The sequence below is a fragment of the Hyaena hyaena genome, unplaced genomic scaffold (assembly GCF_003009895.1).
Source record: "Hyaena hyaena isolate Hyena2069 unplaced genomic scaffold, ASM300989v1 scaffold_555, whole genome shotgun sequence".
Taxonomy (NCBI): Eukaryota; Metazoa; Chordata; class Mammalia; order Carnivora; family Hyaenidae; genus Hyaena; species Hyaena hyaena.
Window position 1 is genome coordinate 651,769 of NW_024081186.1, and position 18,830 is coordinate 670,598.

Sequence of the window (18,830 nt, forward strand, 5' to 3'; positions counted from 1 at the left end):
AAAACACTATTTTTGTCGCTAGGGCTATTGTGCCTTCCAGGTCATCTCTACTGCAGGGCTGCTCCAAGTGTGAGCTGGGGACCATCTGCATCTGGGTGGGACCATGCAGAAATTTGCATTTCCGCCCCAGCCTAGGCTTGCTGAACTGGAGTCTGGTGGTGACAGCAAGGATCCGTGTTCCTAATAAGGGACCTGGTCCTGCCGATGAGCATAAGGGATTGGAGGGGCTGATCTATGGCCTATTGAGTCTGCGGACGTCTCTGCATCTCTGTAGCTCAGCCGTCTCTGCTGCCTTCTCTCTGTGCTTTTTTTCTTTCATTCTTTCTCATCCTCTTTCCTGACTGAGCTTTCCTCTGGTGGAGTTTCTAGAGTCCTCACCAGTGAGGGAGAAAGTCTTTGTCCCCTATGATCATGCTCTAAATGCTGAAGCCATAGGAGGTAGCGAAGCACTGGAATGAACATGAATAGCCCTCTGGGATGGGAAGGATTTTTTAGTTGGTAATTCGGCAATTCAGCTGTATCATCCACATTTTGGGCTGTGGAGCATGAAACAGTACCTCTGACTTACATCGGATTTTCTAATTCTCTTCTTGAACGTTGTTTTATATTGTAAAAATAACCGTAATCAAAGGGTCTTTGACTTGTTTTGCCACAGAATTTTAAGGTAACTTTAAGAAGAGTAAAAGTGGGGGCTAACATGTAAGAACATTCCTTTGTTAAACTGTGCTGGTTCTACATATCTACTCTCTTACCAGACATGGGGTAGGAAAACCCCCCCACGGTTCAAGCAATCTATCTGATCAAACAGTGAGTCATCTATGATCCAAAGCTATTCAAAATTTGTTATGTTCTCTGACTGTATCACCTCTCTTACAAAAAAAAAAAAAAAACTGGACTACATTAGGGTTGGAGTACATTTTTTTTTTTTTTAAGTAGGCTCCACGCCCATTGTGGGACTTGAACTCATGATCCTAGGATCAAGAGTCAGGTGCTCTACTGGCTGGGCCAGCCAGCTGCCCCTGGAATACATATTCAAGCAGAATACATACTGACTGTTCAAATACGAAAGAATACAGTCCCATATACTGTATTTGAATGTAAAAAACTCTCACCCTTGCTTTCAATGCTGTTAGAACAGATCAATGCCTAGATATTAATGAAATTTTGGCAAAGATCAAGTGACCTGCTTATCATTTAAGCCCTGGCTGGGGCATAAAACACCTTTTCTAATCCATCCAAATAGGGCTGTTCTCTTCCTCCTCTGAGCTGCCACTGTAGTTCGACCAATGGTCCTCAACCTGGGTCCCCAGAGAAGCCTCCAACACCCCAGTGCCTATGATGTACCCAAGGCCAACTAAATCAGAATCTATAGCGGTAGGAGGCAGGCATCAGCATTTTTTTAACACTTTTATCAAGAGAGAATTCACATATCATACAATGTACCCATTTAAAGTGTACAATCAAATGGCTTTCAGTACATTTACAAGGTTGTACAGTCACCACTATCAAATTCTACAGTAGTTCTGTCACCCAAAAAGATACTTGAAACCCATTAACAGTCACTCCTCATTCCCTCTCATGCTCCACCCCCATCCCCCAGCCTCTGACAACCAATCTACCTTCTGTTTCTATGCATTTGCCTAGTCCAGATATTTCATATAGATGGCATCCTATCATATTTGGCCTTTGAGTCCGGTTTCTTTCAAGCATCAGTATTTTTTAAGTCCCCATGGATGACTCTAATGAAGCCAGGAATGAGAAGCCAAGGACGATTTATATGAACTGTGAATATGGTACTATACTTCCATTTTTGTTTACATGTCACTTTCCTTACTAATCTATGAGCTCCTTGAAGGCAGGGACCATGTTGTATTTTTGTTATACTCTAAACACCTACCTTGGTGTACGGCTTATAGTTTTAATTCAATTAATATGTTTTTTTTTTTTTTAAATAATGAACATTACACCCCACCCCATTACGAAGGTCCCTTTGAAAGGAGTATATATGTATGAATGCCTGTATGCATGCACGTATTTATTACAAATTCTATCCTTTGGGAAAGACGAGTATTAAATTCTTACAGACTCCTGATACGGCCTTATCTAAGACTGCCTATGTGCCAGGCACTTTTCTAGAACTTTGGATACGGTTGTGAGAACAGAAGAGAGAAAAGTCTTATCCTCATGAGATCCTAAATCTGGTTGGGGAGTCTGATCATAAACCAGTAAATCTTTTAACAAGGTCATTTCAAATGGTAATAAGTGTGAAAAGCCATTTGCACTGAGTAATGAGAGGGACCTGGGTAGGGGAGTGGGAGAAGAGAGCTGACCTGGACATCTGGGCCAGAAGTGCCCAGGCCCTCAGACTGATTTCCTATGCAGGCACCAGCTCTAAATCAAACCACTAGATGGAAGGTACAAAGCGCAGAGGAAACTGTTAATCAACAATTAAAAATAATGAGGATAATTTTTAAAATAATGCTGTTTTCAACAAGAGCACAAAGTGGAGAAAGAACATTGGCCTGGGAATCCAAGCCGGTTCTATTTTGAAGGGAGTCAGTGGCACCGGAAGAACTTGCATTCCCACAGAACCCAGGGAAAGGAGCCATCTGAGTGACAAGAAGGCATGCGGAGTGTCCTAGAATCTTGTTGCCACTGACACCATGGATGAAATGTCCTTCTCCTCACTTGATCGGGGAATTTTACACCATTCACCCCTCCTTTCCTTTATTTTCAACTTTTCCTGGTGGGCGAGCTCTCTCACTTCACCGGACTCCAGTCCCTCCCATTCTAATAAACTGCCAGGATCCCACATGCCTCTTCCATATCACTGGGATTTTCAGCATGAGAAAAAAAAGCTACAAAAGTAAGATGAACGGAGTTCAGTAAAAATCCGTAGCCCTGAATCTGAATGTGAGGTTACAAAGTTCTTAGTCTCTGAATTCGAGAAAGGAAAAGATTGCCTGTCCCTTACTCATAGTTCAAGCCGTGAACAGGAACCACTGGAAATGGCTTTAATCTACTGATCCCAAAGAAAACAGTGCCTCAGTTAGGGGCGGAGCTGGTTCCATGAATATTGTCCTTGGCTTCTTCTGTATTTTCCCATGAGTCAGTGGTGCTGAAAGCGGGTCCTTCCTAAGTCAGTCTCCAAGTGTAAAGGAGATCTTGATGTAATGCTGAACTCCCACATGGAGCATGGAAGAAAATAAGTTATTATCACAAAGCTCTTTGTTTTCCCCAGCTTTATTGAAATATTACTGACATCTAACATTGTGTAAGTTTCAAATGTACAGAGGGATGATGTGATACACAAACACACACATACATATTAGGAAACGATTTCTATAAGGTTAGTGAACACATCCATGGCCTCACACTTCCCTTTTCTCTCAGTGAGAACTTTTTAAAGATCTACTCCCTTTGCAACTTTCAAGAATACGATACCGCACTGTTAATTACAAGTCCCTATGCTATACATTAGAGCCTTAGAACTTATTCATCTTATAACTGGAGTTTTATATGCTTTGACCAACATTTCCCCATTTCCTCCACTTCCCCTCCCGGGCAATGACCAATCTACTCTCTGTTTCTATGAGTTTGGGGGTTTTCTTTTAGATTTAACATGTAAGTGAGATCCTACAGTATTTGTCTTTCTCTGATTTATTTCACTTAGCACAACGCCCTCAAGTTTCATCCACGTTGTCTCAAATGGCAGGGTTTCCTTTTTCGTGGCTGAATAATACCATTGTGTTTATATACCACATTTTCTTTTTTTAAGTTTATTGAGAAATAATTGGGATTGACAAACATATATATTCAAAATCTATAGTGTGATTATCTCATATAAATATATTATATATCTCACATTTTCTTTATCCACTCATCCATCCATGAACACTTAGGTTGTTTTCATGTCTTGGCTATCATAAGTAACATCATGGTGAACAGCAGGGTGAAGATATCTCTTCTACATACCAATCATTTCCTTTGAATATATGTCCAGAAATGTTGGATCATATGGTAGTTCTAGTTTTAATTTTTGGAAGAACCTCCATACGCTCTTCCACAGGGGCTGCACCAGTTTGCATCCCCACTATCAGTGTTCTTAGGGCTCCCTTTTCTCCACACGCTCACTTGGTATCTCTTGCCTTTTTGATAAAAGCCATCCTAACTGGTATGAGATAATAGCTCATTGTGGTTTTGATTTGCATTTCCCAGATGATTAGTGATGTTGAAAACTTTTTAATGTACCTCTTGGCCATTTGTATGTCTTCTTTGGAAATTTGTCTATTCAGGTCCACTGCCGATTTTTCAATCTGATTGTTGGTATTTTTATATTGAGTTGTATGGGTTCCTTATATATTTTGAATATGAACTCCTTATAAGATACATTATTTGCAAATATTTTCTCCAATGACATAGGTTGCTTTTTCATTTTGTTGATTTTCTTTCACTGTGCAGGTTTCTAGTTTGATGTGGTCCCATTTGTTTATTTTTGCTTTTATTGCTTGTACTTTTGGAGTCACACCAAAAAAAATACTGTTAAGGAGGTTTTTTTCCTGTATTTACTTCTAGGAGTTTTAATTTTTTTCTTAATTTTTTAAATAATTTTTGAAAATTTTCATTTTTTAATGTTTATTCTTGAGAGAGAGAGAGAGAGAGAGCACACATGACTGGGGGAGGGGCAGAAAAAGAGCGGGAGACACAGAATCTGAAACAGGCTCCAAGCTCTGAGCCCCCAGCACAGAGCCTGATGCAGGGCTTGAACTCAGGATCCATGAGATTATGACCTGAGCTTAAGTCAGACACTTAGCCAACTGAGCCACCCAATGCCCTTGTGTTTGTTTTTTATTTTTGAGAGAGACAGAATGTGAATAGGAGAGAGGCAGAAAGAGAGGGAGACATAGAATTTGAACAGGCTCCAGGCTCTGAGCTATCAGCACAGAGTCCCACGCAGGGCTCGAACTCATGAATCATGAGCTCATCACCTGAGCTGAAACTGACTGAGCCACCTAGGCTCCCCTCTTCTAGGGGTTTTATGGTTTCAGGTCTTACATTTAAGTCTTCATACCATTTCATGTTAATTTTTGTGAGTGGTATAAGTTATGGGTCCAATTTCATTGTTTTGCATATTTTTGCAGGTTTTCCCAGCACCATTTATTGAAGAGATTTCTTCTTCTCCATGGACTCTTCTCGGCTCCTCTGTCAAATACTAGGTGACTGTACATGTGCGGGTTTATTTCTGGGCTCCCAGTTCTGGTCCATTGGTCTGTGTGTCTGTTTTCTCATAAAGTTCTTTGTACTTTAGGAGTTTAAGAAAACAAAGTCTCATATAAATGTCAAATTATGTGGGGTACTGAGCAATACCCCATGTTTTAAAGCCTACATGTGCCACCATTTGTTCATGTTTTCAATTTTCTGTTGTACTCAAGTCCAGTCATTCATCTATTCCCAGTTTGGGAAGGGGAAAGAGGTACTGAAAACAGGGAACAACGCTTTGAAGAGAGAGAGAGAGAGTTTGATTTGTGATCATAGGACACAACAGACGGTCTTTTCTGATAATAATTTAGGATATTATCATTCACAGTAGGAGAATCATGTGGAAAAGCTAGAACTTTACTGTGTCTTAGGTAAAGGCGGGGATACAAGAGATGAAGATTCAGGACACCCCTGAAAAAAATCAATCATTCTTTCAAGTCTTCAAGGACATTTTGGAAAAACCCCAAGGTACATGGCATCCAAAATGTAGCCATAATACTGAGAGGAAGAAAAATATTATGACAGGGTGAAGCTAAATATTAAATTGTTTTCATTTTACTCAAATAGAAGGTTTGTTAATAACTATAATTTTCTTGCTAGCCTTTATATGAAGCTCAAGATCCCCTCCTAAAATGTGAAGTCTCCTTTGTTATTTTAAAAAGCAAATATTTCTTATATTGGCAGGAATATAACCTCCTATAAGGAACATAATCTACTGTAATACGCGTATACATTTTCCCTCTGAGGGCCCCAAACCTTAATTTATTAATATATCAAGTCATTAAAAACATGACTGATTGGCTTAAACAATTAAGAAAATACAGGAGGGAACAATTTTGCATTGGTAGAGAATGGACTAAAAAATTCAATAAGTCATTTCCATTTCCAAGTCAATGATATATTTACAAGCAACATTACAAACATTTGTAGTAATACATAAACTATGACTAAATTAATTATGAATAGTTAAACGTTTATTTATAACTGTTGTCAGCTCCACATTTCTTAGGAAAATCCTTAATCACCCACATTACAAATTGCCAGCCCATCTGATTTCTGCAAGGAAAGCCATTCCTCACCGAAGAAAATATGAAAGGGAAAATGTCAGACAATCAAATTGGAACGCCCCCGATGATGCCTTCCTTCCTCAGAGCAAACAAAATCTTTACGGTCCACAGGCACGAATCAGCTTCCCATTGGATGCTACCGCTTCTAGATACTACCGCAAAGCCCAAAGAAATGCTGCGAATTGGGTCAGGACCGAGAGACTTCTTCACGTCAGGGCTCTGCACAGGGCCCGGCACACAGCAGACACTATGTTAAATGGTGCCACACGACGTCACTGTCTCTTCCCAGCAACCCTGTGGTGCCTACCTCTGTATCAGAGACCGCATGGGGCAAATACACTCTGCCAAGTCAGCAAAATATTGCCACAGGCCTCGTACTTTGGAACACAAAACCACAGGAACTGCTGCGGAAGGAGCGCTCAACTCCCTTGTTTTCTCTCTTGACTTGAAGCACAGGACACCCCATATATCAGAAGCACTTGGCCCAGTCACTTAATCGTATTGAAGTATGGCCCCAAAGACCAAGACTGCTTCACAAAATGTGCAGGGCAACCCACGGGACTTAGAGATCTCTGAGGCCTGGGTACATTTCACAGGAAGTATGAACTCGTCTCATAATATACTTCATCAAGAAGGCCACCAAGACAGACTCGCAGGGAATCACAACATAGCCCTCTGTTGTACTGTTGTCAGTGAGGACGCGCAGCAGAGTATACATAACGTGATCTCGTTGATGAACTTTCACAGTACTTTTTTTTTTTTTAATGTTTTATTTATTTCTAGGAGAGAGAGAGAGAGAGAGAGTGTGAGCAGGGGAGGGTCAGAGAGAGAGGGAGTCACAGACTGAAACAGGCTCCAGGCTCTGAGCTGGCAGTCAGCACAGAGCCCGACGCGGGGCTCGAAACCCACGAACCGCGAGATCATGACCTAAGCGAAAGTCGGACGCTTAACCGACTAAGCCACCCAGGCGCCCCACTTTCACAGTACTTTTAATGTTTTTAGTAGCTGAAAGGAACGCTAGCATAGGCATATAGCTTTAACATCCCATACGCAAATAAAATAAAATCCCATCCGCAAAATCATGCAACTTAAAGATAACGACATCATCCCAATAATAGTGACATGTTTTTAAAAGGCTTTGAAAGGATGCATATAAATTTTGCCAGTCTATCTCCCCAGGATGTTCAAAGAACAAGCACCAAAATGAGAACAACATTAATTTACACTTGCTTGGCATCAATATGTACTCACCTTGGTGAACTTTCTTACTGTAGGGCAACCCCATAGCATTTAGTCTTTGGGTCTCAAAACAGTTCCCAAAGTTTCATACTTTCTGCTCCTGTACTTTGATAGATGGCATTCTAGCCTAGGTCAAAGTCAGCCCATTCCAAAGGCCTAGCAGTGATATTTTCAGGGGAGCACATGAGCAAAGCCTTTCATTTTTATATCCTTCCTTGAAGAGTATCTCCTCTGTGCTCGAAACTAGTTTCAAAGTTAATTCTGTCTCACTCATGGTCAAAGTATGCAAACCCATAAGTTACAATGAGCTTTAAAAAACAGCAAGTAGAATAATACATGATACTGCAACCTGTCAAACATTAGTCAAGAAGGCAATCTAAAAGTTTGGTTTAAAAAAAGGAATCAAAAACAGTGGAAAATACTGAATTCTAGTAGTGTTCCCCTCTCTCTGATCTTCTAAGACTTAGCATGTGAAAATGGTAGTAATCCGTTTTTATAATAGTCTTAATTCTTTTCTGTAATAAACCTTTTAAATAATAATAATAATCTTAAACTCTAGTCTGCTGCAATGTGGGGACTAAGAACATAGATCAGACCACCTGGGTTCAAATTCTAGCTATATAGTCACCTAGCTGTATGGTGATGGTCAAGTTACATAACTCTACAATACCTGTCTTCCCTCTTTGGAAAGATGAGGACAATAACACATGTATACCCAACAGAGGTAAGGTGCCTGGGTGGCTCAGTCGGTTAAGCATCTGACTTCAGCTCAGGTCATGATCTCACAGTGCATGGGTTCGAGCCCCACGTCGGGCTCTGTGCTGACAGCTCAGAGCCTGGAGCCTCCTTCAGATTCTGTGTCTCCCTCTCCGTCTCTGCCCCTCCCCAGCGCATGCTCTGTCTCAAAAATAAGTAAACCATAAAAAACTTTTATACCTCAGAGGGTTACCTGAGAAGGAAATGAGTTAATATGTGTAAAGCGTTTAGAACAGTGCCAGGCACGGGGTAAATGCTGCATGTAGCTGGCAGCATCTTTATCATCTTTAGGAACATACACTGCCTCTCTCCTCACCATTTTGATCTTTAGTTAATAATTACCCCTTTTGCTCATGGGCTCATTCATCATTGCTTCACGTGCTCCGCAAACATTCTCCTCAGCACTCAGCACACCCTAATAACTGTGCTCGAAGCCAGAGTTACAAAGGTGAAGGCTATACGGTCCCCGTCTCTCATCATTACCCCAACACAGCAACTCACTCAGGTACGCAAACCCATACATTACAACGCGGTGGGGCAAGTGCTGAGATACCGGCACAAAGAGCATGAGCTGGCGCCCTTAATTCTTCATCTCTGACGTTCATTGGCTTTCTGTCTATTTCCCTCTTTCTACATCCACCAAATCGTCATTCAACAGAATGTCTCAAGCTACTACTTATTGGCAGACACCACTTCCAGCCTTTTGAGATACACCGACGAGCAAAACAGACAGAAATAAATCCCCGTCCATGGATCTTGTACTTTACTGGGAGGGGGAAGACCGACAATAAGTTAACAAGTTAATTCTGTGCGGTGGCAGGTTGTAAGTTCTAAGGGAAAAATCCAGCACAGGAAGAGGCCCGCTTGAATGTGACTCACATTGTAAGTGGGAGTGACAGAGGTGGCACGGGGAGGAGAGAAAAAATGACAATAAATAAATGAGGATGACCGGAGTGGACCTCACTGAGATGGTGAGGTTTGAGAAGAGTTGAAGGAGCAGCAGAGGCTCAGATGGCATTTGGTTGAAGAATGTGTGTTCTGGGAACGGCTAGATGGGCAGCACCATCTGGGCACCCAGCGTAGCCAGGAGAGTAGTAGGAGGGAAGGTCGGAGACGTACTGGTGAGTCTGGGCCATCTTAGGCCTCAGTGCCCACTGTGGGGACTTTAAGCAAGGTGGGAGTTGAGCTGGGAGTGAGTTGGGAGATCACGGGAGGATTTTCAGAAGAGGAGGGATGTTCTCTGATTGACATTTTATCAGGATCTCTCTGGCCTCTTTGGGAGGAATAATGTGGAGGGAGGAGAGGGCAGAGGGAGCAGGACCAGTTAGGAAGCTGGTACAGCAAAGTAGGTGAGTGATGATGGCGGCTCAGACCAGGCTGGGAGGGGTGGCAGGTGCTGGAATGATTAGATTTAAAAAAAAAAATTTTAATGTTTTATTTCTTTCCGAGAGAGAGAGAGAAAAAGAGAGAGAGAGACAGAGAGAGAGACAGAGAGAGAGAGAGAGAGAGACAGCGTGAGCAGGGAAGGGTCAGAGAGAGAGGGAGATACAGAATCCGAAAAAGGCTCCAGGCTCTGAGCTGTCAGCACAGAGCCCGATGTGGGGCTCGAACCCACGAACTGTGAGATCATGACCTGAGCTGAAGTTGGACGCTTAAACGAATGAGCCACCCAGGCATCTCTGGAATGATTAGATTGTAGAATATGTTTTGAAAGTCTAGCCAAACAGGACTTGCTGATGGCCTGGATGTGAGATGTGGGTGTTGAGGTATCAAAGGGGACCACAGGGATTTGGGCCTGAGCAACTGGAAAAATGGTCCATTGGGGACAGGGGACTGGAGAAGATCAAGATTACGGCGTGAGACCCACTAAATTTGAAATGTCTCCTAGCAATCCCAGTGGAGATCCAGGTAGTAGGCATACAGGGAAACAGCACTGAGTTCAGAATGAAGAACGCTGATAAGCTGATCTCAGGGAATGGAGTCTTGTGTCCAAGAGCAATTCCCTTCAATGCTGGGTCTCAGTTTATTTATCTGCAAAGATGGGCATCGCGGTACCTGCCCCGCCTATTCCACCTACCGGTCCAAGTCTTGAGGGAGACTGTGAATAGTAAAATGTTTATAAGCTGAAAAGTCGTGTCCAGAAGCACAGACTATCCTCACCTCCGATACCCACCCCGGCTGCAGAGCGAACGCACACCTTTGCCTGCACTGCTCTGGCCTTGGGCCACTTGAGACACCTCACCCTCCTCCAAAGACCGGTCTCTCAGTGTCTCTGGCAAGGCACAAGAGACCTGTGTTCTAAGCCAAGGGCCTCATGGGTATCCAAGAATTCTTACGGAGCTGGGGAGAAGGTAGCCGATCAGCTCTTAGTTCTCGCCTGCTATCTCCCCCTCCCTCTCCACATCTGGAGCCTGCTGTCCAGGTAAGTCAGGATGGGCAACGGAGTCACGAGCAGACCAGAGCGCCTGCCTCAGAGCAAGCGAGGGCTGACACGGATACAAATAAAGGAAGTGTGCCATTTCCCTCCTTCAACGGGGAGGACACTGTGGCTCAGAGAGCTGAAATGACGTGCTCGTGGTCACAAGACGGTTAAGTGGCAAAACCTTAAGGTTTGCTTGCCATCTGATAGATAAAGGACTTGCAGTTTTTGCCCAGAGGGAGCACCTTATGCCCTTTAATTTGGACAACAGCTGGCCATGTACCTCTGAGCATTTGCCAGAAAATATGCACAGATCTGCAGGATGCTTATGCACTGGCAAGTAAGAGTAAGGATTTTCAGACTTGAAAAACAAAACAAAAAGTTAGGTCTATGCTCCCGAGTTTTACTCTTCTTCCTGGGTTGTTGGGTGCGGAGCAGCCTGGGGTGGGGGTGGGGGGCAGCATGGCTACCCAACCCACAGAATGAAGCTTCCGAGATGGGACGTTGCCTATCTCGCGACCAGAGACCAACAGAAATAACTGCCTTCAGGGCTGAGATGTCATACCGAGATTTCAGATGAAAGCACAGGCCAGGAAGTGGCTTCTGAAGCAATAGAAAGTCTATAAAGACAGCTTGCAGCCTTTCCTGTGAGTGTGTGTGTGTGCATGCTCACGTGTGTGAGTGTGCACAAGGGTACATACATGTCCAGGAAAGCCCGGAAGGAGTGGAAAGGTAATAGTAAGTTAAATGGATCTATTAGTAGATTCGTTCTACCTGGAAGGAAAAGGTCTTTTCCCTGATTAAGTTACCACAGCTTTTCCAACTTGCTGTGGTCTTAAAGATTAAGGTCAACCTTTTCTTCCAGGCTGAGTTTCTAAGATGAAGTGGGTGCCTGGTTAGAGCCCTCAAAATGCTGCAGCAGATTCCATGAGCATATGACCCACTGCAGACAGTATTCTAATACCAGACCTGAAAGGCAATGTATACCTTGCTTTGCTTTTTTTTTTTTTTTTTCTTTCGTGTCATTTTAGAGGTGAGATGCCTTACACAGCCAGGCGCGGGAGATGGCCTCCAGCATAAACTAACCAACAGGTTTTTATTCTTTGCCAGGGGAGGCAGCTGATGAAACCGAACCCAATTTCCCAGCCTGAGACCTTGCACTCATAATGTTGTTTTGGAGCACTTGAACTTAGAAGCAGATCATAAAGCCATGGCATAGTAGAGCACTTTCAAACTTATGAATAAAGTTAGATAATAATGATAAGTTGCAGAGTTGAGAGTGGTTTTGATTTTTCTTTAACTGTAATCCGTAGGCTTGTGGGAGGAAAGGTAGCATTGTGGAATTAGAGACCGAAGTTTGACTTCTGATTCTGCTATTTGCTGTGTGACCTTAAGCAAGTGGCTTAACCTCTCTGAACTTCAATTTCCTTCTCTGAAAGTGGCAGTGGCCTACTTGATAGGTTTGTGGTAAGGATTCAACAAGATCACACCATGTGGAGCCACTATTCACGTGCGTGGAACAAAGTAGGTCCTCACTTAGCGGTAGCTGTTAATGTCCTTATGGGTAAATCTCTGGATGGAGCTCAACCTAGTAACCATATCAGCGTTAAATGCTTACCATGTCACAGAATAGTGTAAAGGAAATTTTTCTTACCTCCTGACTGGTGTTTCTGTTCCATTCGTATGTAAACCCAAGACCTCCCCTCCCATTATTTTTAATACAGAAGCAAGAGTGATCTTGTAAAAACTGCTCTGCTCAAAACCCTGCCATGGTTCGCATATCACAAAAGTAAACACCCATTCCTCATGAGGCCTCTAAGGTCCTTCCCAGCCTGATCCCCCATGACTTCTGCAACCTCAAATCCCACTACTTTCCTGTCTCCTTACTCCCACCGTCTCCTCCTGGCTGTTCTCCAAATAGCCTAGATAGACACCTGCCCCAGGACCTTTGTACTTGCTGTTCCCTCTGCCTGGAATTATTTTTTTCCCAAAGAGCCACCTGGTGTGCTCTCTTCTTTCTCTAAGGGCTCTGTGTAAACACCACACTGTCTGGGAGGCCTTGGCTAGCACTCCAGCCTTCTCTAGCCTCCTGCCTGGATTTACTCATCTCCGTTGTAACTCATCATCGGACACACTTTCTAGTGTTCTTGCTTATTTGTCTCTTGCCTTCCCCTGTAACAGTATGTAGACTCCCCGAGGACAGGCGCTTCAGGCTTTGTTAACTGTTCTACCCCAAGGGCCTAGAACAGTGCCTGGCCCATAGTCAGAAGGCCGTATACATTTGTTATATGAATGATAAGGAACAGACCCGAAGAAATCACTTGCGGTCCCTTTCTGAAAAGTGAAAAGGTAATAATTAACAATGTGCATCTGCTATCTCAGAAGTGAATCGGGTAAGTCCCGAAAGCAATTGACTGATGAAGCAGGGATAACTCGGTGAGTGTTTCTGTATTGCTGATGTGAATGAGATGTGTGGCAGCAACAACAAGCTATGGGACAAACGGGGTTGAATTCGGTGAGACCCGTATCCACGCACAGACAGCCTGACAGCCAATGTTCTCAGTCCAGTGGGCAGAGAATGGGGAAATTTGCTAGTGGTCCTTTTAAGTTTAAATTTTCAGAGAAAGACAGAGACAGAGTGAATGGGGGGAGCAGCAGAGAGAGAGAGACAGAGAGAATCCCAAGCAGGCTCTGCACTGTCAGCACAGAGTCCCACATCGGGCTCGAACTCGCAAACCGTAAGATCATGGCCTGAGCTGAAATCAAGAGTCAGATGCTTCACCGACTGAGCCACCCGGGCGCCCCTGTGCGAGAGGTTGAGAAGGAGATCTACCCAGTGCACAGACCCACATCCCCCTCCAAAGATCTGTACTCAAACAGGATGCCCTGGTAATATGGCTGCACACGGAAGGTAGAGAAGCCCTGGGGTCAAGGGCAGTGTTCAAGAGCTTTCCCTTGGGATGCGAATCCCTGTTGCTACCACACACTCGCTCTGAGACTTTGGACAAATCATGCAAACTTCCGGCACTTTGATTTCATCACCAGCAAAACTGGGATCATCAAAGCACCGAAGTCATCGGCAAATAAGAAGAATTACAATGACAAAGAAAACAATGGCTGACACGTATTGTACACATGCCATGCAGTGTTCTGAGAACGTTTGCAAGTATTTATTTGCTTAACCCTCACCATACACTTGTGAGGCCTCTGCCACTATCACCCCCATTTTATGGATGAGGAAAGGGACGCTCAGATAGGTAAGTGACGCAGCTGAGGTCGCTCAGCTAGGAAGGCCCACTGCCGGCCAGGCCAGCACCCAGCCTAGTGCCGGACTCGCAGGAAGTGCTCAGACTGCTTTGTCCTTTCGCCCCCACCTTTCCTAAGGCCCTGCTGATGGCTCCTCACCCCGCCCTTCTCTGCCCGAAAACAAGCACTGATTCCTGGGATCAGGCTCTCCATCAGGCTGGCCTTCCTCAGGGGGTCTCCCAGCCCCTCCTCCCCCTGCATCTGATGATCACCCCCTGCTCTGCTGCTTCCCTGCTGTTCTTTCCCCTGAGGAAAGACCCTGCCACCCCACCTTTTGAAACCTCTCCTTCCTTCACTGGCAATGAAGTCTGGCGCCTCCCAGAAGGAAGCAGCGGCCAGTCTGCCACTGCCGCTGGCACGATCGCATCAGATCACTCGACATGGTACCTTGCACATGAGCGTGTGTGTGCGAGTTAGTAACCACGGGAGAAGGTGCGCACACGCGTATGGTCGAGAATGTGTATGTGGGTGGGGGGGTGAGATGGACAGAAGTACTTAAGAGTGAGCCAAAATACGGTACAAAACAGATAAAGTAGGTGGTGCCTGTTCATTTGGACAAATCCCGTCCTTTAACAGATCTTGAATTAGTAAACTGAGGGGATTGAAAATATCATTCACTTGACACATGATATTTCAGGAATGAGAATATCATAGAGCATGAGGTTTATAGGACACACACATACATCAGTATACAGGAAAACACACACTCACCTAAATAAGATGATCCTTGCCTTGTCTAATTTGGACGCTGGTTATAAGGCAGAGCCAACAAGCCTTTTCTGTAGTTGTGGCGTGGAAGCAGGCATAGACGATACGTGAAGGCACACCATGCCTTCCGCTGGGGGGGCCGTAATTTGCTGATTCCTGTTACAGGGATTAAAGAGTGTAACGTCAGCGGCATACCACACATCCATTATAAAGATGGAGACAGGTGTATGGGGTACAAAGCCATCCAAGACACACAAGTGACAAAAAGCAAGTGCAAAACTCTTTGCATTGGATTCTCCCATTTTGCAACCTACCCCCCTCCACCCCCGCAACCCCCTCCCCGCACACACAAACACAGAGCGAGGTACGTAGGAAATAGACACAAAATGGTTAACAGAGATAGCTCCCTCCAGTGGTGTGGGATTAAGCAGGATGGTCACTGTAGTCCTGATACATTTTTAAAAGACCAAGCACATACGCATAACCAGAAAAACAATACAGCTTTTAAAAATAGGATGCACGGGGTGCCTGGGAGGCTCAGTTGGTGACGCATCTGACTCTTGATTTCCAGTCAGGGCATGATCTCAGGGTTTGTGAGATCAAGCCCCATGTCGGGCTCCACACTGAGCATGGAGCCTGCTTGGGATTCTCTCTCCCTCTCTCTCTCCCTGCCACTCCCCTGCTTCATCACATGATCTCTCTCAAATACATAAACATTTAAAAATAAAATAGTATGCATGTATTTTGAAAACTGTAAATCCTCCTGTAAACTATTATTAATATTATTATGATGACCTACTTTGGAGAAAACTAGTGCTTTGTGGGTATAGCCACTTCACTCTCACTTGATGCTAAGTTTTGTGAGGACAGGGACTGCAAAGAGTAAAGAGTAGGTGGCCCAGAAACGTGCACACAGTGCAGACTACTGGTGCATAAAGGATCTCTGGATTAGTCTTGAGCAGTAGGATTTGTTTTCAGAAACAGAAAAAAGGTCCTAGCTTCCTGTGCAAAGGCCAGGTAATAAGCCCCACATCACTGGGTGTTTATTAGAAATGTCAGATAGTAATACAAAGGTGCCTGCTGTTCACCAAGTTATATTTGTGTCATATCTTATTTAAAAATAACTTTTCAGCAAGTTGGCATGAAAAAAATGTATGTGACATAGATCTAGATTGTTTGGGATAGAAATATAGGAGAGACAGAAATGTGGCATTTATTTCTAAACCAAGGCTGCTCTGTGCTCCTTCACTTTCGCCAACCCGCCTGGCATGACAGTCTGGTCCCCGGGTTCCTCAATGCCTTATTTTGAAAACTGACCCATGATTGGAAGTCCTCCAGCCCGGGGAGAACTTCTTACTTCACTTTCTGCACTGAGATTTTCGCTCTGTCTCTGATCCTGGGCTGTGCCACCTTAAGTAAGTTTTGCCCCCTCTCTGGTTTATAATATCATAACCACTTACTAGCTGTGTCTCCTTGGGGATGTAGAAGCTTGGAAAAATTGCCCAGCCTCCCTGTGCCTCAGTTTTACTATCTGTAAGATGGACATAACAATCACCCCTTCCTTCTAGGATTGTTGTACGGATTGCATGTGTTTTCGGGCACTCATTGGGTTCTCAAGGAATGTCAGCCCTTACAACCACATGTTCTATCTTTCTACTGTCCCTTTCAGTTCACAGAAAGCTTTGGTGATCAAAATCTCATTTATGGAAACATTCCTCTGGGAGGTGGTGGTGGCACTATCATCACCATCCCCTTACAGAAAGGCGACGCATGCTGGGAATGGTTCATTGATTGGCCCAAGGCCACACAGCACGTGTACAAGCCCAGAGCCTAAAACCCGAGCTTCTCCCTCATATCCTCTCTGCTCCTTAGATTCAATGCGTAGGTACAGTAAAACCTTGCTGTGCGAGCATAATTCATTCCAGAAACATGCTTGTCATCCAAAGCACTTGTATATCAAAGCGAATTTCAAGAACCATTGGCTCAATTGTGATCATGTGATGTTCGGTGTCACGCGCTACTCGTAGTGCTAGACACTGCTCGTTTCTCAAGCTAAAATGTATTAGAAACGTTTGCTCGTCTTGCAGAACACTCGCATAACAAGTTACTCGCAATCCAAGGTTCTACTGTATTTCCTGGGTCCCTTCCCACCAATGGGTTTAGGGAATCAGCATCAGTCCTGGCCATGGAGGACATTACAGCTAGGTCTGAGATAGAGAATGCTACAGTGCTGTAGACCTAACTAATTACCACATGGTGAAATACATAATATATGACGGCGTGCTCATGATCCCATGGGAAGAGCAGATGGAGAGCAGAGTGGGCATAGCCCATCTTGAAGGCCCTGACAGGCCAGTCTTTCAGGCTCTGAAATGAAAATGTTTAAATTTTAAATATCTTTTCAGAAATATATTTAGAAGGAAAAAAAAAGATAGACAATTGAACTTTTGGAAGGTATTTCTTCATGCTCCACCTGTGGGCTGTACGATGTTCCTATCACCCTATTCCCCCAAAGAAAGGAAATTACGTGGGTAGGTTTAACACACATCCCCTCCATGCAGTAAGAAGGTCGCAGGGCAAAAATGAGTAAGTGTAAGAGACAGATGTCCTAGGGGGTTCCAAAAGTAGGCACATCCTATGTTGTGATGGGGAAGAAAGGGCAGTATAGATCAGGAGACTTCAGTTTGGGTTTGCGCTCTGCTAATCAGTGCTCTGCTAATCAGCTCACCACACAACTGTACGTGAGTCATTTCCCTTCTCTAGTGGCTCTATTGGTTGGTCTCAAAAGGCTTTTCCAGCATTAATGTTATAGGTACCATGCTATCCAGGAACATCCCAAACATCTGCTATTTAATAATGGACCTTTTATTGGAAAACATCATTGCTGAATTGCATCTTGAAAATTTTCTTGGGAATATAAAAGAGTTAGAACAGGGACCATTAGGCAAGAAGATGTTTTCTCATATTTCTTTACAGGGATCTTCACCCTCCAGCTTTCCTCTTCGTAGCTTCAGATTAAATTAAGGATGTTAGTTCTATTTTTCCCCAACCATTGCCACAGACAGAAAATAAATTTTCATCCCTGCAAGGCGCTGTGTAAAAACACCTACAGATTAAAACTCACACTCTCCTGTGCAAATTATTCAGTTGGGCATACATTTGTGCAGGCATTCACATATAGGCTCCAATCTCTCTTTTTTCTTCTCTTCTCTTTCCTCCCCTCTGTTTCAGGCTTCTCACTCCCCCATTCCGTGCCCGTTGCCATCTCGTTAAATGCCACCAACATTCTCAAACAGCATATGCTACATTTGGTAAAATAATAATGAGATAACTCCATGGCCTCGAGCTCAAGGGGTTGGGTTATCGGACACTTTTCCACCATTTTCCAAGAGCCATGCTTGCCTCCCTTTGTGGCTGCCCTCAGAGAATCATTCAGCTGCCCTCTCTGATCCATACAACACAAAATGGCATCTCTTACAAGTAGAAACCTGGTTCCGGGAGTTCCCGTGGCCACCAGGCCAAATCCTTCCAACACAGTGGCTCTAAGCAAAGAAGACTTATCTTGGGTCTAAGGCCAAGCTGGGTAGGCAGGGGGGCAGCTGTTTAAAGAGACTTCCACGTACTTCATTCGCTTCCCCTTCCTCCTCAGACTCTGGAGGTTTCCCCAGCATGGTCCTGGCACCTGCTCCAACAAGGACGCAGCCCTTCCCCACAGTCTTCACACTAGAAGAGGGAATCTTCAACTCCCTACTGCCAGCACCATTTTGGTTCCTGCACTCCCTCCCTGTTCACCTTTCCTTCTCTTCTGAATCTTTTATCCTTTTCACTTCCTTGTGATTTTGGCAATCTGAACTTTTCAAGACAGGTCCATGTCCCATTTTTCTCTCTGTGCCCTAATTATTGTCACTCATCAGCACCATCACCATAGTTCACATTCACTGAGAACTTATTCTTTTTTTAACGTTTATTTATTTGTCTGTTTGTTTGTTTATTTTGAGAGAGACAGGGACAGTATAAGTAGGGCAGGGGCAGAGGGAGAGGGAGGGAGAGGGAGAGAGAGAGAGAGAGGGAGAGAG